Source organism: Callithrix jacchus, chromosome 3 (assembly GCF_049354715.1).
Source record: "Callithrix jacchus isolate 240 chromosome 3, calJac240_pri, whole genome shotgun sequence".
NCBI lineage: Eukaryota > Metazoa > Chordata > Mammalia > Primates > Cebidae > Callithrix > Callithrix jacchus.
The window spans coordinates 121356424-121382951 of NC_133504.1; the positions used below are offsets into that span (position 1 = coordinate 121356424).

General features: G+C 42.3%; 1 protein-coding gene across 6 annotated transcripts in view; it reads right to left on the bottom strand.

The window, feature by feature from the left end:
- SHROOM3 (shroom family member 3) overlaps positions 1-26528 on the bottom strand; it is a 371721-nt gene that overhangs the window by 89780 nt on the left and 255413 nt on the right. For 2 of the 6 annotated variants that reach the window (XM_008993137.5, XM_078367043.1), the window contains exon 1: positions 10524-10861. The exons of the other annotated variants lie outside the window; for them this stretch is intronic. The gene's annotated coding sequence lies outside the window, so the exon portion shown is untranslated. Of the gene's footprint in view, positions 1-10523; positions 10862-26528 lie in introns of those variants that run through there. 6 annotated transcript variants of the gene reach the window in all.

The window sequence follows — 26528 nt, forward strand, 5'->3', positions numbered from 1 at the left end:
CCCCCAGCACTTTCCTGTGCTCGCCAGGTGAATTCTGGACCCACTGACATATACTGCAAAGCAGGACGGATAAAATTTATGTCCTCAGTTGAGCATGACATTCTCGAAACATTTTAAAACATTACAATTGGCACCTGTGCTGGCTGTACAACATGCAAAGTATTTTTACATAACAAATTCAGTCTTTACAGCAACCCTATGAAGTGCTGTCCTCATTTCACAGAAAAAGAAACTGAGGCAAAAGTAACTTAAAGATCACAAAGGAAGTGGTAAAGCTTGGACCCAACCTATTACAAGGCTCCAGAGTGTGCCCTTAACTGCCTTCCCCCACAATCGCATCACTTAAGGGTTTACTTAGATACCTACAGGGCTGCAAGAGCTCTGAAAACAGATGTGCCTTGTTCCAGGAAGAGCATAGCAATTCTTCCAGTATTGAACTCCTCAGGAGTGATGATTTTTGGTGCTTTCTTCTAGGAACTACCTTCCCTCACCCTCACCACCAGGGCTGCTTAATTTCCCCCTGTAATTCCAAGTCATGCCTCAACTCTGGGGCCCACCAGACTCTAAATGAGAAGAAATTTAAGAAGCCTCCAAATAGTATATCAGGAAATAGCTTCAAGACAAACTGTTAGGGCAGGGTATGAAGCCTGTAATCCCAGTGGTTTGGGAAGCCAAGGTGGGAGGATCACTTGAGGCCAGGAATTTGAGACCAGCCTGGGCAGCACAATGAGACCTCATCTCTTTAAAAAAAAAAAATCTTTTTTTTTTTGGAGATAGAATCTGACTCTGTCGCCCAGGCTGGGGTGCAGTGATGTGATCTCGCCTCATTGCAACCTCATCTCCCAGGTCAAGTGATTCTTCTGCCTCAGCCTCCTGAGTAGCTGGGATTACAGGAACCCACCACCACGCCCGGCTAATTTTTGTATTTTTGGTAGAGACGGGGTTTCACCAGGTTGGCCAGGCTGGTCTCAAACTCCTGACCTTGTTATCCACCCGTCTCGGCCTCCCAAAGTGCTGGGATTACAAGCATGAGCCACTGTGTCTGGCCCAAAAAACAATTTTTAAATAGCTGGGTGTGGCAGCATGTGCCTATAGTCCTAGCTACTCAGGAAGCTGAGGTAGGAGGATAGTTTGAGCCCAGCAGTTTGAGGCTGCAGTGAGATATGATTACACAACTACACCCCGCTTGGGCAACAGAACAAGACCCTGTCTCTTATAAGAACAACAATAACAACAATGAAAACCTCTCAGCTAGTTTTGTTCTCATCTTGAGCCTCAAATCCCTATGCTATCCCCCCAGTTCCCAGAGCCTGCCTGGTCTTCCAGGCTGAATGTGAAAACACGCCTTTGACGCCAATTCTTTCCAGACTGGAGCCCGCCCTTGTAATGGTGACTGACTCAAGAACAGATGGTACTGGGAACAGAATCCGAGCGGGAAGCAGGTAGGGAAGTGAGTGACCATTTTTAACTGTCCAGGCAGAGCAGCCCCTTCCCCCTCACTGGGAATTCACACATGGAAAGGTGACCTCAGGGAGGAGTTTGGCAGATCAGGGACAGCCAGGCCAGGCCAGCCTATGGCAGGACATGTCCTGTGAGCTGTCCACCACCCCTTATGTCCCCTCCCATGTCCCCTCCCACTGCAACCCTGATATGTCAAGCCTGGGAAAGGTACAGAATCCATGACAAAGAGAAGGTACTGGACTGTGACCCCATTTCACAAATCCAGCTGCGGATCAATGGCCTCCGCCCCGGTCAGACCTGGCTCAGTAGGGGAGGCAGCCTCCTCTCACTATCACATTCCAGCTGCCAGTAGTGAGGAGGTAACCATGGGAACCGACACAAAGGGCTTAATGTTAGAGGGAAAGAGGCTGGAGGCGACGGTGAAGAGGCTGAGAGGGACTTCAAGTGACAGTCCTGCAATTCTCGTAACTTCAACCATGTGCATCTATTGTGAGTCAAACTAAAAGAATGAAGTGGAGCTTTTGCACAGCAAAGCAAGCCTGGCACAAGGCCTCGAGAGTGTCAGGGACAACCAGAGAGCTAAGATCCTTGTAGGTTCTTCTAGATTTCTTTCCTCCCCATCAGAGAGCTGAGTCCTAATAATTTCATTTACCAGTCATTTTGGCCCAAGATGATATGGCTCATTTGGATGGACGGAATTGATACACAGTGGCACTCCTTCATATACAGGGCTGCAAGCAACACTTTGCATAGGGGTTTCTTTCTGCACTATCTAGTTTCAGTCCAGTGTCTCCAAAGGTCTCTGCATGATGAGTGGCTTCTTCGATGGTCTGCAAATAGACCAACCTGGCACCACTTGAGTGGCTGAGGAATGGTCCTGAGATTCCGCCTGTCTAGCTAACCCCACACTGCAGTGGAGAGGCTTTGATGCCAGGACCAATATTCCAGGGTATTTTGCACAACATTCAGGACTTTGGGGGAGAAATTAAGCGAAAAGTCTCATATAGGAATAGGTCATAGGATCCGTATTTATTTAACTATATTTTCCCCTGGGTGTCTACACATTATTTTAATAAACTGGCCAAGGTGACTTCGTCTTCATTAAATCAGTAGGGTTTTCAACCTGCCACTTGGAACTTATTTTTATTTAAAGTTTTAGCTCAAGGTTCTCCAGAATCTGGGAGTTGAGAAAATACCAATGGAAACACGAAATATTCAAGATCAATGGCAGACTTTTCTTCCTACTGTAACAGTGCTCTGAGAGCACATTTCTTACTTTGCTATTTTTTTGGAGACCAAAAAACTACTGCATCTATGTCAATCCCTATATAGACCGCACAAAGCATAGGTCGAATTCTACTTGGCAGCTGTGATTCTCCATATGTTTGTTCACTTCCTAATTGGAGTCACTGGGGGTAAGGAGTGAAGGACGACGTCAGGAGTGGGCCACCTGATAGGTGGACTTTTGAGGGGCTGGGAAAAGATAATGACACGTTCATTAGGGCCTCTCCAACAAGCATCCCACAAACCCCCAAAGGTGGTAGACCCATTAACCATTTAAGAACGTATTCAAAGAGTCAACCATCCCCCACCACCAATATTAATCTGCATGCAGCCATAAGTGGGGCACTAGTTCCACCTATTGGTGTAAAACAATTTTCTCTAAAAGGGAAAGATAGTTAACATCTATTATGGACCTCATCCATTAACGGACAGGATGGTACTGGATACTAACCATGGCACCTCCATGCCCTCAAAAAGTTATTTAATCTGTGTTTTTGGTTTCCTCACCTTTAAAAAGGGATAGTAACAGTGCTTGTCTCATAGGAGTGTGAGGAAGACAAAATCAGCCAACACAAAAAGTATTAGACAGTGCTCGACTCCCAGTAAGTACTCAACAAATGTTAGGAATTAACACCTAGCAGATGCCAACCTAGTTATATTTACATGTATTCTGTCACTTAATCCTTATGACAGCCTTAGCCTAATAAATATTAATAACTCTATTAGGTATCATTATCACCATTTTGCAGATGAGGAAACAGCGGCTTAAAGGACTTTCCAAATTACTAGCATAGCAGAGCTCAGATTCAAATGTAGGTCATTCTGCTTGCGCAGTCTCTGACCTTTCCACTGTACTCAACTGCCTTTATATAAACCATTTTGTTTTTGCTGTTTTTAGTAAAGAATAACAAGGGAAGTTTTAGCAAGAAACGCCAATATTTAAGAAAATAACATCAATTTACAGGATTTTAAACCTCCATTGTAAGCAGGAGGCTTTTAAAACAAACAACAAAACACACACACACACACACACACACACACACACACACACACAAAAACGAACAGACTAGCCTGAGACAGACCTCTCTGCTCTGAGAAAAATTCCAAGAGAAATGTGTACACATTCACAACTTGAGGCTGGAGTGTCTATGAACCCTTGAGTGTACAATGTCTTATTATCCATCATTGAATTCCCAGAGGCTAATGCGTTCTCAGTAAATGTTTGACAAATGTTTACCGAATGAATTAAAGCAACCCAACAAACAAAATGCCTCACTTGGAGTTGGCAATACATATAACATCTTTCCCAAATGTTGAACTTAAATCAAATCACTGAATCCTAATAAACTTATCAATTTACCACTCTGTCCAAAGCATTTTGCTGAAAATTTAAGTTATATAATTTGTCCCTTTTTAAAAAAAGCATGAATTAATTTTGATAGAGTGATCGAGTTTCTTTTCAACCTACTTTTTTTTTTTTTGAGACAGAGTTCTGCTCTTGTCCCCCCGGCTGAAGTGCAGTGGCACGATCTTGGCTCACTGCAACCTCCACCTCCCAAGTTCAAGTGATTCTCCAGCCTCGGCCTCCTGAGTAGCTGGAATCACAGGCATGCACCACCATGCCCAGCTAATTTTTTGCACTTTTAGTAGAGATGGGGTTTCATCATTGTTAGTCAGACTGGTCTTGAACTCCGGACCTCAGGTGATCCACCCATCTTGGCCTCCCAAAGTACAGGGATTACAGAGGTGAGCCACCACACCTGGCCTCAAACTACATCTTTGGGAAGAGAATATACTATTGTAACCTTTCACCTAGATTCCCAAAAGACGTTGTGAGCTTATCTGGGAGCTCAGCTTCAGCAATTATCATTAAATCAGTCCTCAGGGGAAAAAAATAAACTTTGCCTAGTGGGTATTTCCTCTCTTTGAAGTTTACTTCTTCTGGCAAAACCAAACCCCAGTAGTATTCTGATCATGTACATAAGAACTTCACATCTGGAGGCCGTTGCAGCGGCTGTGACAGCACCTCGGCATGGCAGCTCTCAGCGCAGAGTAAACGAGACTGGTTCCCCTTCTGACCAAGGTTTGGAGCCCCGGGAAGGCAGAGTCGCCTATTACGGACACAAGAAGGAAGCCAGACAGGAGAATCCTGGGCAGAAAAGCACCATCAGTCTTAACGCCGCTGTTCTGGCCCTGGGAACTAACAACTTGGACGTCCACTCAAGAGACCTAATCTGAAAGTTGGTAATTTCAAAGACGACAGGAGGATAAATTTACAATGATGGGAAGAAACCAGCATAAAAAGGCTGAGAAATACTCAAAATCAGAACGCCTCTCCCTCTAAAGAGGATCACAGTTCCACATCAACAATGGAACAAGGCTTGATGGAGAACGAGCGCATCCCAATAACAGAATCACGCTTCAGGGAATGGATAATAAGAAACTTGGGTGAGTTAAAAGAACATGTTGTAGCCCAACGTAAAGAAACTAAGAACTTTGAAAAGAGGTTTGATGAAATCCTATTGAGAATAGACAACTTAGAGAGGAATATAAGTGAATTAATGGAACTGAAGAATACAATACAGGAACTCCGAGAAGTATGCACAGGTTTAAACACTCTAATTGTTCAAGCAGAAGAAAAGATATCAGAGGTCAAAGTCCAACTTAATGAAATAAAACAAGAAGACAAGATTAGAGAAAAAAGGATAAAAAGGAATCAGCAAAGTCTCCAAGAAATGTGGGACTATGTGAAAAGACCAAATTTACGTTTGATAGGTGTACCTGAATGCGACGGAGAGAATGAATCCAAGCTGGAAAATACCCTTCAGGATATTATTCAGGAAAATTTTCCTAAACTAGCAAAGCAGGTCAACATTCAACCCCAGGTAATACAGAGAACACCACAAAGATATTCCTCAAGAAGAGCAACCCCAAGGCACATAATCGTTAGATTCACCAGGGTTGAAACGAAGGAGAAAATACTAAGGGCAGCCAGAGAGAAAGGTCAGGTTACCCACAAAGGCAAGCCTATCAGACTTACAGCAGATCTCTCAGCAGAAACTCTACAAACCAGAAGAGAGTGGGGCCCAATATTCAACATCCTCAAAGAACAGAACCTTCAGCCCAGAATTTCATATCCAGCCAAACTAAGCTTCACAACTGAAGGAAAAATCAAATCTTTTATGAACTATGAACAAGCAAGAACTCAGAGATTTTATTACCACCAGGCCTGCTTTACAAGAGCTTCTGAAAGAAGCATTACACACAGAAAGAAACAACCAGTATTAGCCTTTCTAAAAATACACCAAAAAGTAAAGAGCACCAACATAAAGAAGAATTTACATCAACGAATGGATAAAACAGCCAGTTAACATCAAATGGCAGTAACCCTAAATTTAAATCGACTAAGTCCCCCAATCAAAAGACACAGCCAAAACCCAACAGCATGTTACATCCAGACCTGTTTCACATGCAAGGATACAGAAAGACTCAAAACAAAGGGATGATTTACCAACCAAATGGAGAGCAAAAATAAATAAATAAATAAATGAAAAGCAGGAGTTGCAATTCTCGTAGCGGATAAAATAGATTTTAAAGCAACAAAGATATAGTGGTAAAAGGATCAATGCAACAATAAGAGCTAATGATCCTAACACCCAGATACATAGAGACTTAGATTCAATGAGACAGAAAATTAATAAGGATATCAAGGACTCGAACTCAGATCTGGAACAAGTAAACTTAATAAATATTTATAGAGCTCTCCACTTCAAATACACAAAATATACATTCTTGTCAATACCACATCACACCTACTCAGAGGTTTAAATGAAACATTGGCCATTATTAATTCCCATTTTTTTTTCAGAATAAAGCAATATTTCCGTTCACCCTCCCTCTTTCTCTTCCTCTTTCTTCCTCTCCTTTACTCATTTTTTTTCTTCCCTTCTCTCAAAAAAAAGGAAAAAAAAAAGAAATCAACTTGTAAACCTCTAGATCCAGGTCGGCAATGTCTATCTCATTGCTTGATTTCCTTCCTTCCCTTCCCTCCCACCTTCCTGCCTTCCTCCCTTCCATCATCCCTTCCTTCCTCCCTCCCTTCCTCCCTTCCTCCCCACCAAAAAAAAAGACCCCAAAAATAACTTCACATTTAATATCCCCACAACCTTATAAAAGGACTCATCAAAAGAAAGATATGCATAGTAATAATGGTAAGGATACCAGTTAATATAAGATCCTTGATAATCTTAAATGATATGGCTTTTACAAAAGTGTAAATACTTTTTCATCAACTCCAAAATTACACATTATATTTATCACAGTGCATGGGAATAGTAGTTGACATTTACTCTGTTCTTACTAAGCTAAGTACCTTTAGTCATTAACTCAATTTTTGCAATAACCCTATGAAGACGTTCTATTATTGTCCAACATCCTGCAGCTCAGAGGCATATATTTAATAACTTGTCCAAGGTTAATATATGCGAAGAGGCAGATGTGGGATGTGTACTCTTGCCTAACTCTAGAACCTAAATTTTTCTTCTAATTCAGGGAATGCTTTGCATAGAATAAAATGCACAGGTCTTAGGTGTTCAGTTCGATGGGGGTGGATTATTTTGTATACCTATGCAACCACCAAGAGAAACAAATTATAAAACATTTCCGTCATTCCAGAAAATCCCTTATCTCTTTCTAGTCAATCCCTACCCTCTGGCAACCACTGACATAGATTAGTTCTGCCTGTTCTAGCACTTCATGAATAAAATTGCTTACTACTATTTTCTGTCTGGCTTCTTTCAGTTAACCTGATGTTGTTGAGACTCATCCAGGCTTTTGTATCAAGAGCTCATTCCCGTTGATTGCTGAGTGGTATTCCATTGTATGGATGTGCCACTGTTTCTTTACTCATTTTCCTGTTGATAGATGTAGGGCTGTTTCCAGGTATTGGTAATAAGGTTGCTATGAACATTCTGTACAAGTCATCTGTGGACGTTTGTTTTCGCCTATCTTGGGTAAATACCTAGGCATGAAAATGCTGGGTCATAGGTTGGTGTATGTTTAACTTTACAACAAACTTAATTTCTTAATCCCTGCACCCTACACCTTCTGAATGGCACTAGCTTATTAACATGTTTTATTTTGCCTCTTACGAGTTCCCAAAGGGCAGGTAACTCATCACCAGTTCCTGGGATGCCTCCCACACAGTAAATGATTGCTGAGTAAATGAATGACCATTGTTCATGCCCCTATTCCTCGTTTAGGTGTTACAACAACACAAGAAAACTAGTTTTTGACATGCATGAAGAAATCCCCACAAGCTGAAAGCTGTGAAATGGAGGCACTGCTCTTTCAGGAAAGGTGAAGACTGCCCGGCCACGAGGCTCTATCTCCCAATCTTCTTTCTGACATGACCTTCCCTAGAAAGTGAACCCCTCTCAGTGATCCTGCAGGAGAAACAGCTCCTGTTCAAGTGATACTACGGAAGGGGAGGAAGGTGTCAAGGCAATTGAGGTCACACAGTGGTTAGAATTACAGGATACTTCTGTCAAACAGGAGGGCAGAGGAAGCAGCAACCCATGAAATCCTGACCTTCTTGAAGTCACCAGCAAAACCTCAGCACTGCTGGAGTCCAGAGAAACATCCTCGAACAGAACTTACAAGAATACTTGGTTTTGGCCAAAGGACCAAATGGGTTCTACATGAAAAGAGAAAGCAAGAATAAACATGGAAGGGATAGTAGAATGTTGATGTTTTAAAAATGTAACCAGATTTAACACATAAGACAAGATTCTAAAAATAACACTAGGTTACAAGTGGAGAAAGCTGAGACACACTCACACACACCCAGCTTACCTTTGAGGCAAAATTTTTAATTCCCATGAATCAGTTCACTCACTTTTAAATCATAGAATTTATACTGTGATTCACCTATACTTTCCTAGAAAACAACTAAATCATTGTTGATTTTCTATCTATAATAGAAAAGAATTGGTAAGTCCTAAGAATAATTTAACATATCTGTTACCAAAGGATGACTTTTGTTTCACATAAATCAAAACAGGGCTTCACCTCCTACTGGGCTCAGGTACTTGTGGCAATCTTAATTTGCTTTGGTCCCAGGTCAAAATTGAGGAATTCTAAACAAATTTTAGAATTCCTCAGTTTTGAGGTTCAGACTGGTGACCTCATCTTCCTTTATCCAGACAGTACTGCACTGAAGCCATCCTAGGCAGATGGATGTTTATCCTATTCTTAAAATCTCCAGGGAAGTGAATTCTCTACAACATCCCTTGGTAACCTTCTCCAGGGTTTTATCAAATGTATGGTGAAGAAGTTCTGATGTAGAAGCCAATAAACATATTAACTATATGAGCCAAGCTCACATGGGGAATGTGTTTGGGCACTTCGTCTTAATGGCAGAGAGATGTATTTACAAAATAGGTTGTACAAACAGAAACCATTTGCAGGGAGCAGATGTGGGAAGTTGATTCAAGAGAAACTGCCACAATGAATTCTGTTCCAACTCATGAGCAATGTGAATAAGTTATTGTTGGTTATATCATTTTTTTAAAGTAAGTTTATTTCCTTGTCAATTCCTAGCTTTAGTTACTAAACCAGAATTGTGAGCAATGGAGAAAAAAGAAGTCCATAGCTGCAAAGTTTTCAAATGACTAGGATTCTGTGAAAAACCAGGTCTTAGCCAACAAAACGTATATGTTGTTATAACAGTTTGTTTCTTTCTCTGTATATTACACCTTTTCTGCAACGATTGTGTAATATTTTTAGAACCAGAAAAAAAAAAGATAACCATCACAATAAATTTAAAATGTAAACCAACTTCTGGTGGAAAGATCTAGCCATATAACTAACCAAGGTGCTTTTAACTGGAAATGGACATTTAACTAGGCTCTAAAACCACTAATTAAAAACAGAAAATGCACAGAACTCTCTCTAGAAGACTCTGTGCTAGGGCTCCCTCTTGCACGCCCCCCCCCCACCCGCCGCGATATCACAGCAATCTCCCCATGGAGACGATCCGCTTGCAGGCAACCCATTTGCTCCCAGTACAGAAGCTCCCGTGCACACTGCGCCACAACAACGTTACGATTTAAAGGGAGAGGAGAGAAAGGTAATGTCAAAATACACCCGAGAGGAAAAGAAATATATCCCATCCCTACAACGTGCTCCAGGTGTTGAAATTTTGTAACCACTCCCCTGCCCCACCAGCAAAAGTTTTATCCCTCTGGCAATTCGGTGAAATTTCATTTTCATGATTTAAGTTTTGCTGCAGAACAGGGAACACACTATTTAAATAACTGTCTTAAGAGCTGGACCAAGTGGGGGTTGGGGATAGGCGTGCCCCTCAACGCACTCTAGGAGCCTTTCCTACAGAAACAAATCCAGTAAAATTAAGAAAGGCAAGGCGTTCTCAACTCAGCAGGGGCCCTGGTGTGAAGCAATTTATCAAAATTAAAATATTTCACAGATCATTTCTTCCGAAAAGTTTTCATGCTGTCAATAATCAACAATTCTTTTCCTCTTGGAGTGGCAGCTACTTCCTCTCTAATAAAAAGCCGAGGCCTAGGAGCGTCAGGAGACCCTCGGAGCACGCCTCCTGCCCCCATCAGCCGGGGTGCCGGCCGCGAAAGCCAGCCCTGGGAGCTACCCTCGAGACAGGGCTTTCCAGAGTCACCGCAAAGCCCGAAATAGACGCGCTGCAGAAAGCAGCCGGCCGCCCCCCGCCCCTCTCTCCGTGCCCTACCGCCCCCCGCACTCACCATCGCCGCTTGCCTTGCGGCCGCCGCCCCCGCACTGCGCGGGGCTCCAGGCCGACGCCAAGTTCAAACTTCGCCGCCGCTCCGAGTAGGCGGCGCGGGGCATCGCCTGCGGGGCCCAACGCGCTCAACAATGGGCAGCTCGGCCGCGCCCCGCGCCACCGCTCCCCTGCTACCGCGGCACGGCGGGCCAGGGGCGCGCGGCTGGAGGACGCCGGTCCCGCGCCGGGCGCCGAAGGTGCGGGACGTTCGCCTGCCTCGCCTCCCGCCCGGGCCCGCGCAGTCCACCCAGCGCACGCCGCACCCGAGGGGCCGCGCTGGCTCGGCGCTCGCTCGCCACCAGGTAATCCCACAGGAAGCCTCCCGGATTGGCCCGGGCGATCAGGACCGGATTTGCATTTCAATGGCAAAGAAGGCTCCCTAAGGTTTGAAAACGGATTCTGGGTGGAAGCGTCGCGCTCCACTCGCCCCTCCGCGGTCCTCGGGTCCTCGCGGTACTGAGGGGACCGAAGCACACACTCTCAGTCCCTCTGCTCATTCAATCAGAAAGGCCTCTTAATTACCCTCCCCCATTGTGAAATGCAGAGGAATCCAAAAGCAAAATATCAACTTTAAGAAGCCCGCGCTCTCTTTTCAGAGGCCATACAGTTAGTAATTGATCAAATGAAGCATGAATGAAGCAAGGTAAAAAGTTCACAGCTTTAAAAAAAAAAAAAAAAGCTCGCATTACAAGGAAAATAACCATCCTTTTTCTCAGCTTCCCCTCTTCTCAGGGTAAGTTACAGCAGAGATGCAGGTGGTGGCGAGTGACGCTGAAGCCTCCCTTCCTGGCCTATTTTTGTTTCCATGAGCTTCGTCTCTGTTTAGACCAGAGACGTGATTATTTCGGTCGACATGACTGTAATTTCGGGGGATTTTTGATTCAGCTTTGCAAACTATGGGATTTTAGAAAATATATCCATTTGCATTTCTCTTGCATTTATGATATGGGCATCCAGTTTTAATATTCTAAAGGAAGGGATGGTTCTAGTTTAAGTTTCCTGTTTCTTCAAAGGTTCTTCCAGCCTCTTTCAACGGAGGTAGGATTTTTTTCCCCCTCAGTCATCTCTTAATTGCTCTCATGGCTCATCTCCAGAGATGAAAGTAACAGTAAGGCTTGAAATTGGCTTTATTCTAATTCAAGCAGAAATCTTGTTGTTAAATATCCAGGTTCTGTATTTAAGTAATAAATATGCATATAGACACAGAGAGGACCTCGATAGGTAGGAAGTAGAAACCTCCCTTACCGAACAGCTGATACAACATTTGCCTTTACTTGGCTGTGCTCTTATATCCTGGCAGAATGCAGGAGCATTAGCAGCCACGGCAACCACTGAATAAACCTCTTTACTGAAATCTTCATGTACAGGCTCCTCCTCCCCCCATAACGTATTATTCTTCTTAAAATTGCATTTTGTTTTACCTATGGTATCACAAGCAGTTACCAACACATACACACCTGTCAGTCACGGGGAAACCACAAACATTGTTACTAGGTATTGGAAGCAGAGGTTAATACGGTTTGTTCTGTGTCCTGATGTCCTGTGGGAATCCTATTTGGGAAAAGGGAGGTGATGTTCAGAACTTAAGCTTTGAAGACGTGGTCAGCCCTTGCAGTTTGTAACACACATTGCTTCTGCTACTGGTGTGGGGTGGAATAAGAAGTATTAGCTGGAGAACACAGCCGGGAGCTCTGTGGGCGAAATAGATAAGGCCTCCTCTCCTGCTGCTGCTTTATCTTGTTTTCTAAGTGCTCTGGGTCAGGTGAAATCTCTTAAGGGTGGAACAGATCCCTCTACTTCTGTGTGAAACATCACTTTAAATTGGTGATTAAAAACACACTTTGGGCCCAAATCTCACCTCCCACATAGCATGCATGTTATACCAGTGAAATTCATCACTATGACCAGAGGTCCCTGGGCTTCCTTTGTAACACAGATTCTGGAAATACACGTTTAACTTCTATCTGCAATGTAAAGGCATCATCAGATATTTTTAGATGTAAGCAAACAACTTGTCTCATGGGATCAAAAGTAAGACACGAAGAAATTTCAGCAACAATACAAAATTATGCTAATGTCTCTCTGCGTGAGCTGGGGGTTCGTTTCCTCACCTGCTGCCTCAGTTCTCCTTTGGCAAAGTGGTCTGTCCCTTCCTTCACAAGACAAAAGAATGACCTAAAATAGTTACACATATCAAGTGTGTGTGTGTGTGTAAAGTCCCAGCCACTGTTAAAGATGTTCTCTGTAAAATCACACTGCCTTTTAGTTCCTGTATTAAGACTGCTTTCAGAAATGTTGCATCACATTAGAATCCAAAGCATTTTACTTTTGTTTACATCGAATATATTAATGAAGAAATAAAACTTTATGCTAAAATATTTTGTGAGAAAGTTACACATAGGAAAAAAGTGCACAGCCTGTCTTAGAAAGCGTGTGCATGACCAGTCTGGAACTTATAATTTGTACATTTTTTTCTTTTGTTTAAAAGTTATTTTATTTTAAACATTTTAATGGACAAATGATTCACAAACCATTAATATTTACCCTTTTGACAAGGCATGTTTAAATAGGCTATCATTTTTTGCTCCCTTTCTTTCCCCAAAGCCACCTGTGGTGCTGGAGTGGGTTGAGGGAAGGAAAGACCAGAGAAACTGGAATAAATCCCCAACATGGTAAAGCAGCACAGCACCCACCTGTACAGAGATACACCAGGATGAGGCGTGCGAGCTCCCCCAGGTGATCCTGAGTCAAAAACAGAGTTGGTGACAGAACCCACAACACTGGCAGCCAGAACAGCACTGTGTACATTTATGCCAAGTCAGTTTTCTCCCTTCTCTCTTAAACATTTCAACCTACAAATCCAAATTTCAGTGTGAGATAAATATAAAACCTATAAAATATATTTAAAACCACATCAAATTAGAGTATGCTAATTGAGGATCTATTATAATTCAGAAGGGTCTGATTCATATTATATACGTGTAGATACTTAGAGGTTTGTTTTTTCACCAAAGTTGATTAGTTAGGTGAGAATGAGTATCTTTTTCAGATAAAAAGCTCTAGAAATTTAGAATTACTCTCATACAGCTCTAAATTCTAGATTAAGTACTTATTCTTTGAATATTTCATCTTAAGTCTAATAAATTTTCAATTTAAGTCTAATACATTTAATTGTATATTTTAAAAGACTACATCTAGAAATCATTATTTGGGTTCTAAATTTATTCACAAGTTTAGCTTTTATATATTATGACAATTTAATTTAACTTTAAAATATTAAACTAAATTTCACTTAGAAATAGTTTATGAGGCTGGGCTCATGCCTATAATCCCAGCACTTTGGGAGGCTGAGTTGGAAGGATCTCTAGAGACCAGCCTGGGCAACATAGGGAGACGCCATCTCTACAAAAAAATAAAAATAAAAAAATTAGCCAGGCATGATGGCGTGCATCTGTGGTCCTAGCTGTTAATAATTAAGAAGCTGAGGCAGGAGGATCATTTGCGCCTAAGGAGTTCAAAGCTACAGTGAGCTAGGACTCACTCCAGTGTGAGCAAGACCCTGCCTCTAAAAAAAGAAAAGTCTATGATTACTTTTTTCTATACTTTTATTTTATTTTGAGATGGAGTCTCGCTCTGTCTCCCAGGCTGGAGTGTGGTGGTGCAATCTTACCTCACTGCAACCTCTGTCTCCCTGGTTCAAGTGATTTTCCTGCCTTAGCCTCCTGGGTAGCTAGGATTACAGGCATGCACCACCACACCCAGCTAATTTTGTATTTTTAGTAGAGACAGGGTTTCTCCATGTTGGTCAGGCTGGTCTCGAACTCCTAACCTCAGGTGATCTGCCTGCCTCAGCCTCCCAAAGTGCTGGGATTACAAGCATGAGCCACTGGACCCAGCCTATACTTTAAAATATTACTAAATTTTACTTAGAAATAGGCCAACATTATTTCTTACCAATTCAGTTTGTCATTCCTTCTATTATTCCAACTAAATAAAGCTTTGATGCAAAAAACAATTATTTGAAACATAAGAATTTTTGCTAACTATTAACCCTTTCTTGCCATAGTCATAAATACATTCCTTGGTTCATCTATACTAAGCTTGTCCAACCCCCAGCTTGCAGGCTGCATGCAGCCCAGAATGGCTTTGAATGTCATCCAACACAAATTCAAAACCTTTCTTAAAATATTATGAGATTTTTTTGTGATTTTTTTTGTTTGCTTTTTAGCTCATCACCTATCATTAGTGTTAGTATAGTTTACGTGTGGCCCAAGACAAGTCTTCTTCCAGTGTGGCCCAGAGAAGCCAAAAGATTGGACACCCCTGCTCTATACTGCTCTTTTTAATGTTGACACCTTAGAGAAACAATGTCTATGTATATGTTGAAAGTCAGTTTTAGGAACGGTTTAGTGGCAGTATAAACCACACACTACCAAGAAAGAATACACTTGAAATATAGGTGGTTTGCTTAAGAGAGAAAATATTAGGAAGAACAAATAATGTGCTACTTTCTCAAATGGGTGTTGGGGTTTAGTGTGAACAATATATAACTTCTAGCATAATATTCACTTTAATATTTTGAGTTTTTGGAACCCCTCACAACAAAATGAAAAACTAGTGAACAACCATCCTAGATGTCCTAGAACAAATAAGATGCTAAAATCAAAATGTTAAGGAAATGCATTCAAAACCACGCCAACCCCTTAGAAATGATTTATTTCATGTAGTGAACATGAAGGAGGAAAACTCTATAATTTCTCTCAGCATCTCAGAGTTACTTTGTCTTTTCAAATACCTTTTAACCTCTCTATCACAGTCTTTTCCTTTATATAGGCCAGTGAGCCCCCAGATCCCTGTGAGCTGACACCTGTCCCACCCTAAGGCCTCTTCTGTTGGCAGCTGATTCACAGTGACCAAAGCACCTCCAGGTTTCCTGTTCTTTATAGCCGCAGGACTAGGGGCCCAAGTAAAGGCCTTAATGCATCCTGGCTATTATCCTGAAAGCTATGTAGAATAGTGCACATGTGAGAACCCGAAGAAAAGTGAGAGGAGGACTAGGTAGGTGAGAATTCATTTACTATCGGCGCCACTACCAAAGTATGTTAGCACAGCAGTCAGCTATAATGCATGTGGTTTGGTAGATCAGATTCTGGAGCCTGTGTCAAACCTGTATAGGTTTAAACAGAGGCAGAAGGGTTAGGAAAGAACAGAGCAACAATACTAGCAGAATGAGACTTGCAGGGATAGCCTCAGAAAGTGAAGGTAGCCAGCAAATTCTTGTCCTCATGGAGATACGGGACACAAAGGACCCTGTCAATGCTATGGGGGTCAGTGGTTAAATAACAGTCACTCAGGTCAGCAGCCCCAAGTCATTAAGGAGACAAGAATTGACAACATTCTCTTTGGGAAGTCTTGGTTGAAAGACTAGAAATGCATCCTGTAAATTGGAAGCAACCAAAATGTTCACGTAGAAAATGGTTAAATTAGTTGCAAAGCATATTATGCAGCAGTGAAAGAGGGGGGTCCTATATGTGTTGACATGGAGAGATGTCCACATTATCTAGTGAAAAAGCTTCCCATGGGCTGGGCGCAGTGGCTCACGCCTGTAATCCCAGCACTTTGGGAGGCCGAGGAGGGTGGATCACGAGGTCAAGATATCTAGACCATCCTAGTCAACATGGTGAAACCCCGTCTCTACTAAAATATACAAAAAATTAGCTGGGCGTGGTGGCGCATGCCTGTAATCCCAGCTACTCAGGAGGCTGAGGCAGGAGAATTGCCTGAACCCAGGAGGCGGAGGTTGAGGTGAGCCGCGATCGCGCCATTGCACTCCAGCCTGGGTAACAAGAGTGAAACTCCGTCTCAAAAAAAAAAAAAAAGACAACCCAACAAAAAAGCTGAGAGTCAAAACTCAAACTGAACTGTCGTACCTTGAGGATAAATGCAATTTCTCAAGAGGCTGGGTCCTCTAAGGCTAACTGAGAAAGTAAGAAGATAAGGTCCAAAATGAAAAATGGAGAAGGGGAAGAGAGAGAGAATGAATGAGGGAAATACACTGGAGGGTGAAAGCAGGGAGGGAGGTCAGGAAACACTGTAAGGAGAAGAAGCAAACTTCTATGACAACTTGTGTGAGAAGACAAATGTTACATGACCAAGGAAGAACACACACTAGGCTGTTAATAGAAGCTATCTGGGAAAGGAGGGGCAGGGAAATGATTCACTTTATGGTTTCACTTATGTTGTGTTCTAGTTATCTGTTACAACATCAAATAAAAAAATTAAAAAGGCCGGGTGTGGTGGCTCATGCCTGTAATCCCAGCACTTTGGGAGGACAAGACTGGCGAATCATGAGGTCAGGAGTTCGAGACCAGTCTGACCAACATGGTGAAACCCCATTGCTACTAAAAATACAAAAATTAGCCAGGCGTGGTGGTGCATGCCTGTAATCCCAGCTACTCAGAAGGCGGAGGCAGGAGAATCGCTTGAACCCGGGAATTGTGCCACTCCACTCCAGCCTGGTAAGACAGAGCAAGACTCCTTGTCAAAAAAACATTTTTTTTAATTAAAAAAAATAAAACACATGCATATAGATGATTATGATTAAGAAAAAAAAACTATTCAGCAAAACTGCCTTGATTGTAACTTGGGCATGCAGCCTAAAACATCTACCCTTCACCTACATTCGTGGGCTAATATATTTGTTATCAGAAGCTTTTATGTAATAAGGTAAAGCAACGGCTTTCAGACAAAATTTTAAAAGCTATGAAGTTCCACAAGCTATCAGATTTATATGCCACCAGCATCTTGGATGGTACTGTCTAGAAAAATTAATAAAAACTAACTATGACTGCATTAACTGATAAAAACTGTCCACACTGGTCACTGCTCACGTATGCACATTTTCCTCACTTGTCATTGCTATGTCACCAACCACATTACACCCTTGTCTTTCCTCGAGACAAGGAATTAATTTCTATGCCTAGAATAATTTGACAGCATAATATAAGGAGAGCTCAGTGCTAGACATGATTTAGATAATACCGTCAAACTTTTCATTCCACGTATATTTTAGACGACAGAGTATCTATCATTCAGGAAGTTTCAAAACAGCTTAAGATAAGGGAATTTTTTCATTCTCCCTTTTTTTTCCTTCTTATCTTCCTTTCTCTTTCCTTGACCTATTTCAATTCAACTGCCAACTACTGAGAACCTGTTATATGCCATGGAGAGGGATATCAAGATGGATGAGGTCCAAACGTAACTTCAAGGATGTAGTAAAAACTCCAGCTATCTAAAGAAATGATTTCAGACCCATGAGCTAAGGATGGAAGAGTGTGGTGGTCAAAAATGTGGACTGAATTCAAGATCTTGCCAGCTAGGGGTGAGGTCAGTTGATCTCATTAAGCTTCAGTTTTTCTCTTGTGAAAATGGTAATTACATCTTCTACAGAAAGTTTTAGTAAAAATTAATATGAGATAATCATTGAGTATGTATGTTTATGGGCAAGGTAACTGAGATATTAACTGCTTACTCATAACACCGAATTTCCCAGCAGGCTTCATTGACCGAAGAAAAACAGGGGAACACAACAGAACTCAGAGAACCAAAGAATCCAGGTGCCGGATTTAAGATGTGGAAGAATACTCTTTAGTCAGAGCCAGTGTTTCTTCCCAGCAGATGTTACAGCTTTCTAGGACTGATGAAGAAAGGCAAGGAGAGCCAGAGGGAAAGTGGAGGGGAGTTAGGAGTCTTATGTGGGGCAAAATGGAAGCAGACAGAGTTGAGAGCACAAAGGATGTGGGCCCTGGTCCCAGGCACAGAGGGCTGGCTCAGTCCCAGAGTCCCTGCAAGCCCAGCACGGAGGGGGAATCAAACAAATGTCTGTGTGGTGCACCTGGGCTGAAGAGAGTGTGCTTGCCTTCCACCAACCTTTCCAGTCTAGAGTGGTTCAGGAGAGGCAAACTGTTTCTGGTAAGCCAACAGGGCATAGATTCCTAACCCACATGAGAAGGCTGCAGATACCAACACCCTGACACCAGACACCAACCATACATTAGCATGAGGAAATGGTGACAGGGACACCAAAGTTTCAATCTCAGATCTCACCCTGCCCAACACACACACACACACACACACACACACACTGCCTAAGCCTCTTACAACTTAGGTGCAACCCCAGGAGCTAGAAGGGATCCTGGATTGGCTGATACTAAGTTTCTGTCTCCCAGCTGAATGAGGTCTCAAAATAGAAATTATAGTCCTTTTTATTTAAAGAAACAGTTACATTTCTCCCATAATTATGTCTATAGCTCAGTATTTGTACCTAGAAAACATGCTAAGTGTTCAGTACCATGCCTGGCACATGAGATCTGAAAATAGTGGCTCTGATTATTTTGATAAATAGTTCTTTGTGCTGGTAGCAAACAGAGGAGAGGATATTTATGTCGGGAAGGATGCACAGCACATGTTTGGGAGAGGTTCTGAAGGATGTGCATGAACTTGCTGACTAAGAGGAGGGGAGGAATAGTTCAAGGCAGAAAGTTTGAAGATCTCAAAACATCAAACAGCACAGGCCAATTGTGGAACAGCAACACTAGGACCTGGGCAGGTGGCACTTGACATAGATGGAGAGGCAGATGATGGAAGATAATGGCCCTTTATTTGATCTTCAGGATCTAGACTTTATATTACAGGCAAAGATAAATCAATAAAAGTTTTACACCAGTGTCATGATCAGATTTGCACTGTTCAAGAAGTCATGCTGACAGCATGTGGAAGATATTGAATGGGAGGTGCTGGGGTCACTGATTTTGATCATAATGACTTTGTCACCAAGGTGGAATCCCATTTCAGTGGGGACAGCTTTGCATCATGGTTAAGTGTGTAGTCTCTGAAGCAGAATAGGTAAAATTGAGTCCTGGGTGCAGCACTTACCACGTGACTTGTGCTACCACTTACCTACCCGTGAAGCAGCTTTCTCAACTGTAAAATGAGAGCTAAACATTGAATCTGAATCATAGAATTGCTGAACTTCTAGATGTAATACTTTATATGAAGCACTTAGGACAGTCGCTGCCACAAAGGAAGTGCTTACTGAATCGTAGCTCTTATTAATCAGGCAGCACTTAACATGTATGGAGGTGAGTAATGATTATGTGGGAGAAATAGGGTAATGTCTTTCACTTATGGTATTTATTTAAATTTTGGTCTCCAAGCAAAATTTCAGAGAAGAAAATCCACTTTGCAAATTCACTTGTAAAAGGTATAGGTCAAGCTGCAATCCAAACAACAAAACCTCACCAGCTTAAAATGGATTCTGGTTGTTTGTGCTGGAGAAAGTGTTTTTCCTTTTCAACCTTGAAGCTCTCAACAGGGTTGACGTGAATTACTAACAGCTGCCACCTCCTATTAGCGGCAACAACCTTCTGGAAGAAGGTGAAGTGTGCTTGGTATGTGCAGGGCATTTGACTCTTTGAAAAAGACATGTGATCTAGACAATGAGTACTGATGGCCCGAATCCTGAAAGGTAAAACTCCACGAGTGACAGGTCCTTAACAGCATGGGTTCAACTGGAGTGCATTCAAATACTGGTATGTCCTTGTCACCAAGGAGAATGTGCCTGAGGAGCATGGAGAGGTGGTGTGTGCAAGGGTGGACAGGCTGTGCTGGACGGCATTCAGAACCTAACTGTGCCTGAGCAGAAGCGAGTGAGTATTTTAATTGGTGATGTCCAAAAAGCCCAAGGCTTGAGGACTGAAATCTTTTCTGGGGTATAATCCCATATGTTCTAATGGAAGCTTTTTTTTTTCCGTAGAAAAATATTCATGTTTTTAAGACAGATGAAGGTAAGTAAAGGCTTGGGCTAGGTATGAGGAAGGGGAAGTATAGAAGATTTAGGCATAGAATTTGATGCAGTTCCTATCCTTGGCTTGCAATTTGTAATTGAACAAATACTGCTTCCCTGTCTCAGAAGCTGCCTGATGACCAGATGGGGAAAAAGAGCCAGGGAAACAGTGTAGGAGACAAAGAGACGAATTAAGGACTAGGCCAAGAGTAGACCTGGGACGGAAGACACTAGTATGCCTGGAGGTCAGTGAGTGGGGGATTTTAAGACTAGTTTGAGGTATCTGAATCTAATCTTATGTGATAAGGAGGCAGCAGAACTAGAAACAGAAAGGTGATACTGTCATAAATTGTCATGCAGGTTGAACAAATGACTTACAGAAATGTGTTTTAATGACTGATAGCCTCATGTTTTTCCATTGCTACAAATTTACCACTTATTTATTAAGAGCTGCTTTGAAGACCAAGAGAATCATCTAAGACACCAACAATGATTTCTTAATAACAATACAAAACGCCACCAATAAAACTAAAATTACTTTTTTTTTTTTTTTTGAGACAGAGTTTCGCTCTTGTTACCCAGGCTGGAGTGCAATGGCGCGATCTCGGCTCACCGCAACCTCTGCCTCCTGGGTTCAGGCAATTCTCCTGCCTCAGCCTCCTGAGTAGCTGGGATTACAGGCATGTGCCACCGTGCCCAGCTAATTTTTTTTTTTTTTTTTGTATTTTTAGTAGAGACAGGGTTTCACCATGTTGACCAGGATGGTCTCGATCTCTTGACCTCGTGATCCACCCGCCTCGGCCTCCCAAAGTGCTGGGATTACAGGCGTGAGCCACCGCGCCCGGCCTAAAATTACTTTTTTAAAAAATTGAGCTCAAGCATGGTGGCTCATGCCTGTAATCCAAGTACATTGGGAGGCCAAGGCAGGTGGTTCACCTGAGGTCAGGAGTTTGAGACCAACATGACCAACATGGAGAAACCCCATCTCTACTAAAAATACAAAATTAGCCAGGCATACTGGCGCATGCCGGTAATCCCAGTTACTCGGGAGGCTTAGGTAGGAGAATCCCTTGAACCCAGGAGGCAGAGGCTGCAGTGAGCAGATATCGCGCCGTTGCACTACAGCCTGGGCAACAGGGCAAAACTCCGTCTCAAAAAAAAAATTGCTCATTGATTTGGCACTTCATGTCTTTGCATTGTATCAGAATTTCGGGCCTTTCGAAAAGGACCTGTGATTACTTTTATTCATAGCATCAAAACACTCATCCCACTGACTTAGTTGTCTTCCTAAGACTTTGGTATATGAAGTCTTGACTACATATAAATATTCAAATGTCATCATCATTGCCATACACTGCTTTAAGAAAATCCAAAGTGCTATGAAAACGTGACTTCAAGAGATAAAAGCAAGAAAAGTTGCTAGGGTAAGACGAATTGGTGTTTCTGAAATGCAAATGATTTCCTTTGATGATTTACTCCTACTGAGGTCCAGAAAATATGATATTGAATGTCTACGAATTTTCTACAAGGGGCCAAGTCTTATTTGGTTTCCTAAATTAAAAATTAAAAAAGAAACACCTTGTCTTGTAACCCTTAATATTTATGTTTGAAAAGCAAAATTTTCCATCAGCTAGTTGGCAGTTTCATTGGACTTGAAGTGCTAGCCTCCCTGGCTCTCAAAAGAAAAACAGAAATTAAATGTAGCTCCTGTTTACTTTTTTTGGCAGTCTCACTTTAATTATTGACTTAAAAAAGCTAATTCACAACCTACAAACAATGTGCTTCTAAAAAGGATTCTAGCCAGTAACCACCATGATAACTCTTCAGAGTACTTAATTGTCTAGAATCTCTTTCCTTTGCCTCAAATCACACGTTTTATTTTAGACTTTCACAAGCAGATTTAAGCGAGAGGAAAACTTTTCCTGACTTTCCAGTTTATTTGCTTTTAAGCACAACTTTCTCGCAGTAGGTGTTCAGGAAACTGTTCTACTCCAAGCCAGATGTGAGTGTTATTCCACATACTTTAGCACTCTTGCCTAGAAACCAGAAGACAAGATGGGGGAAAACGTATATTTTTAAAGTTCTTCTAAGTCAGCACATTTGGGCGGTATCCAAAGTGTGCTTGTATTGGCCAAAGGCAAGAAGATAACAAAGTCCTAAGCAGATTCTAGCAGGCTCTTGGCTGCCATTTCTTGATGGTGGACCAAAAATCATGGCAATACAGACACACTTGTCCACAAACAGCTGTGCCATAGTCTATTGGTAAGAGAAGCAGCCATCATGTATTTTGTGTCTGGTCATTTACCATGCCTGGGCATTTATACACTTTTTTCTAATTTTTACAGTAATACCTCCAGATAGCATTATCAGTCCTGTTTTATAGAAGAGAAAATGAAGCTCAGCTTTTAAGTAACTTGCCAAGGTCTAATAGTAAAGAAGGGAGAGAATGAAGAATCAGAGAAGTCTGCCCAACCCAAAAGCCCGTACTTTTCTCTCACACCGCCCTGGACAACCAAGATGTGCTGTAGGTGAAACCATTTTAATAAGAGGACAAAGTTTGCTATCTCCTAGAGGGCAAAGAAAAGTGGACACATTCATTCTCTGTAGGGAAAGACTTTATTCCTATTCAAGACACTAAGAAAAACTAAACTACTTATAAACCCTTCTTATCTCATAAGTCTAATGGGGGATGAACAAAGCCCCAGATATCTCTAGAATGACCTTTTTCCTCAGTAAATAGGAACTTACTCAGTTTTTCCTTTAAAAATTGTACCTTTTCACATAACTTGCCTGATTTCATCCTAATTGGCTAAGCTATCAGGGTCAGAGTTTTTCTAGCGACCTTTAATGAGATGAATAATTACCATTTTTACAAGCATGCCCTGGTTTCCCTCCTCCGTGCTTGGCTCACATTTTCTTTTGTTTGGGTTTCAGTCTTTTCCTTAACCCCAATCTCTGCTATGGAAATTCTAGCCAACCTCCCAGGACCTGCAAAATATATTCCTTTCTCAATGAAATGCCTCTGATCTTCATCCAAGAGCAATTTCTCTCTCTTCTGCGTATTCCAAACTGCATCATTCAATCATCTACTATAGCCTTTATCACATTTTACCTTTAATAAAGCTATCGATATCACTAAAATGAAAATCTTCCCTCCTAGATGAAAAGTGTTTTACGAACAGAGATTCTGCCTCATTCATCTCTGATGCCACATGGTGAATAGTGCACACAGGTATGGTTGAATTAATGTTCCTAGAACACTAGACACATGCCCATCTCATTTTTATGAGGCCAGGCTGTCCTCCTTGTCCCCCTTTGTTTATGTAAGTCCCATTCTTCCAAGATCTTTTCTCAATTACTCCAGCCATTTTTTTCCCTGTTTATGAACCAAATTTTTGGTACTTACCATAAAACTTCTGAGAAGCATATGTGTTTGCCCTGTATTCCCAATGAGATCTACTCCTGGGGCTAATTTATCTGAATATTATGCTTGCTACTGACAACAACTTTCATTTACTGACCAGTGTCTCAGGCAGTCTGCTGAGTGCTTTGTTTACCTTCTCCTGTTTAATCCCTTGAATAACTTTAGGGTCCCCTGACTTTGTTACTCAGCCTGTATCAGCTCTCAGCCTTCTCTACTATCATCTATTTATCTATTTACTCACCTCTCTATCCATTTATCCTCTAACTGCCAATCTAACGATTGATCAATTACCGGGTCTCACTCTGTCACCCAGGCTGGAGAACATTGGCATGATCCAGCTCATTGCAGCCTCAATGGGATCTCTGGGCTTAAGGGTTTCTCCTGCCTCAGACTCCTGAGTAAGTGATAACACAGGCACGTACCATCATGACAAGCTAATTTTTAAATTTTTTATAAAAATGGGGCCTCGGCCAGACGTGGTGGCTCACGCCTGTAATCCCAGCACTTTGGGAGGCCAAGGTGGGTGGATCACGAGGTCAAGAGATCGAGACCATCTGGCCAAAATGGTGAAACCCTGTCTCTACTAAAAAATACAAAAATTAGCTGGGCATGGTGGCGTGCGCCTGTAGTCCCAGCTACTCGGGAGGCTGAGGCAGGAGAATTGCTTGAACCCAGGAGGTGGAGATTGCAGTGAGCTGAGATTGCACCACTGCACTCCAGCCTGGCGTCTGGCAACAGAGCAAGACTCTGTCTCAAAAAAATAAAAAAATAAAAATGGGGTCTCTATGTTGACTAGGCTTGTCTTGAACTCCTGGCCTCAAGTGTTCCTCCCATCTTGGTCTTCCAAAGTGCTGGGATTACAGGAATCAGCAATCACACTCAGCCTCTACTTATAATATACTCCAGGATTTTGACAACTAGACAGTAAGATTCTTGAGGGAAGGGACACATCTTTCTTACTCATCTGGGTACCTACAATATCTAGTACAACGCATGGTAGATAACAGATCTCCAATAAATGTTCCATTGGAGTTTTGAAACTACTGAGATCACAAAACAAATAATCCTTCGAAAACTGTTTTTAGAAATACCAGGGGTACTTCCATATCACTAATTAACAGGTGAGAACCCTGCTCCTGTCGGTATGGGAGCTGCCAGATTAAGAATTCTGCTTTTTGTCCTCTTACCCAGCATGAGATCCCTGCTCTTCATAAATGGATGTGTCTTCACCAGTGCTGATAAGCAATCTGGACTTTGAGCTTCCCTCCCACTCCCTACCCACACCCCACCTTGTCTATCTCTGGTCTGCGTTCATATCTGTGTCTAAAGGGAACATTGGTCTCTTCCTCATGTATAGGAATAAAACCCTGACAGAACCTAAAAGCATACCCAGAAGAAACTGTCTAGGCCCATGATTTACATCCCTGGCTTCCTTATTAACTAACTGCCAGACTTCAGAAAACTGGAGCCAACCCAAGAAGGACCCCTGGCAGCTGGTATGAACCCTAAGACCAGAGACTAGTATCCACAGTTGCTGAAGAGTGGGGGTAATGGGGAGGATGAGTGGGCAGAAGGAAAGAAATGGCTTCTAGAAACTTGACATAGCCAGGCGCGGTGGCTCATGCCTGTAATCCCAGCAGTTTGGGAGGCTGAGGCGGGACGAATCACTTGAACCCGGAAGTTCAAGACCAGCCTGGGCAACAGGGGGAAACTCTGTCTCTACAAAAAATGCAAAAGGTAGCTGGGTATGGTGGTGCATGCCTGTAATCCCAGCTACTTGAGAGGCTGAGGTGGGAGGATCACTTGAGCCCAGAAGGCGGAGGCGGCAGTGAGCTGAGATTGTGCCAGCCTGGGCAACAGAGCAAGACCCTGTGTTGAGAGAGAGAGAGAGAGAGAGAGAGAGAGAAGGAAGGAAGAAAGGAAGGAAGGAAGGAAGGAAGGAAGGAAGGAAGGTAGGACAAACTTGACATGTGATCTAGAAAAGGAGGATTATTCTGCTTCCTATAATTAGAAGACAACTCGGTCTCGATCCTCACGTTATGGGGAGAATCAGAGAGGCAACTAAAGGTTTAAGGATATGAATGATTTCCTCTCCCACCTACCTGAAAATGTGTAGAAGAGAAGAAAAAAATCAATAACCTATAGAAATATATCACTGTTCATAGGAAACAGGTATCTCTTAAATTAAAAATACTTAAATATTTTGACTTCTTGACATATGAATTGATAAAAACATTATATAGCATCAGAAGAGTCCAACTTTTTAATTCTAATTTAAAAACAACAGTAAGACTGGGCATGGTGGCTCACACCTGTAATCCTAGCACTTTGGGAAGCGGAGGTGTGTGGATCACTTGAAGCCTGGAGTTCCAGACCAGCCTGGTCAACAAAGCAAGACCCCTGTCTCTACAAAAGAAAAAAAAAAAATCGCTGGGTGTGGTGGCACATGCCTGTAGACCCAGCCACTTGGGAGTCTGAGGCAGGAGAATCACATGACCGCAGGAGTTCAATGTTACCTTGAGCTATAATTGCGCCACTGCACCCTAGCTTAGGCAAAAAAGTGAGACCTTGTCTCAAAGCAAACAAATAAATAAATATTTTAAAAAACAATAGTAAAGTGGGGACACAGGAGTTGTTTAATGGATACAGAGTTTCAGTTTTGCAAGAAGCAAAGGTTCTGAAGAGCTATTGTACCACGA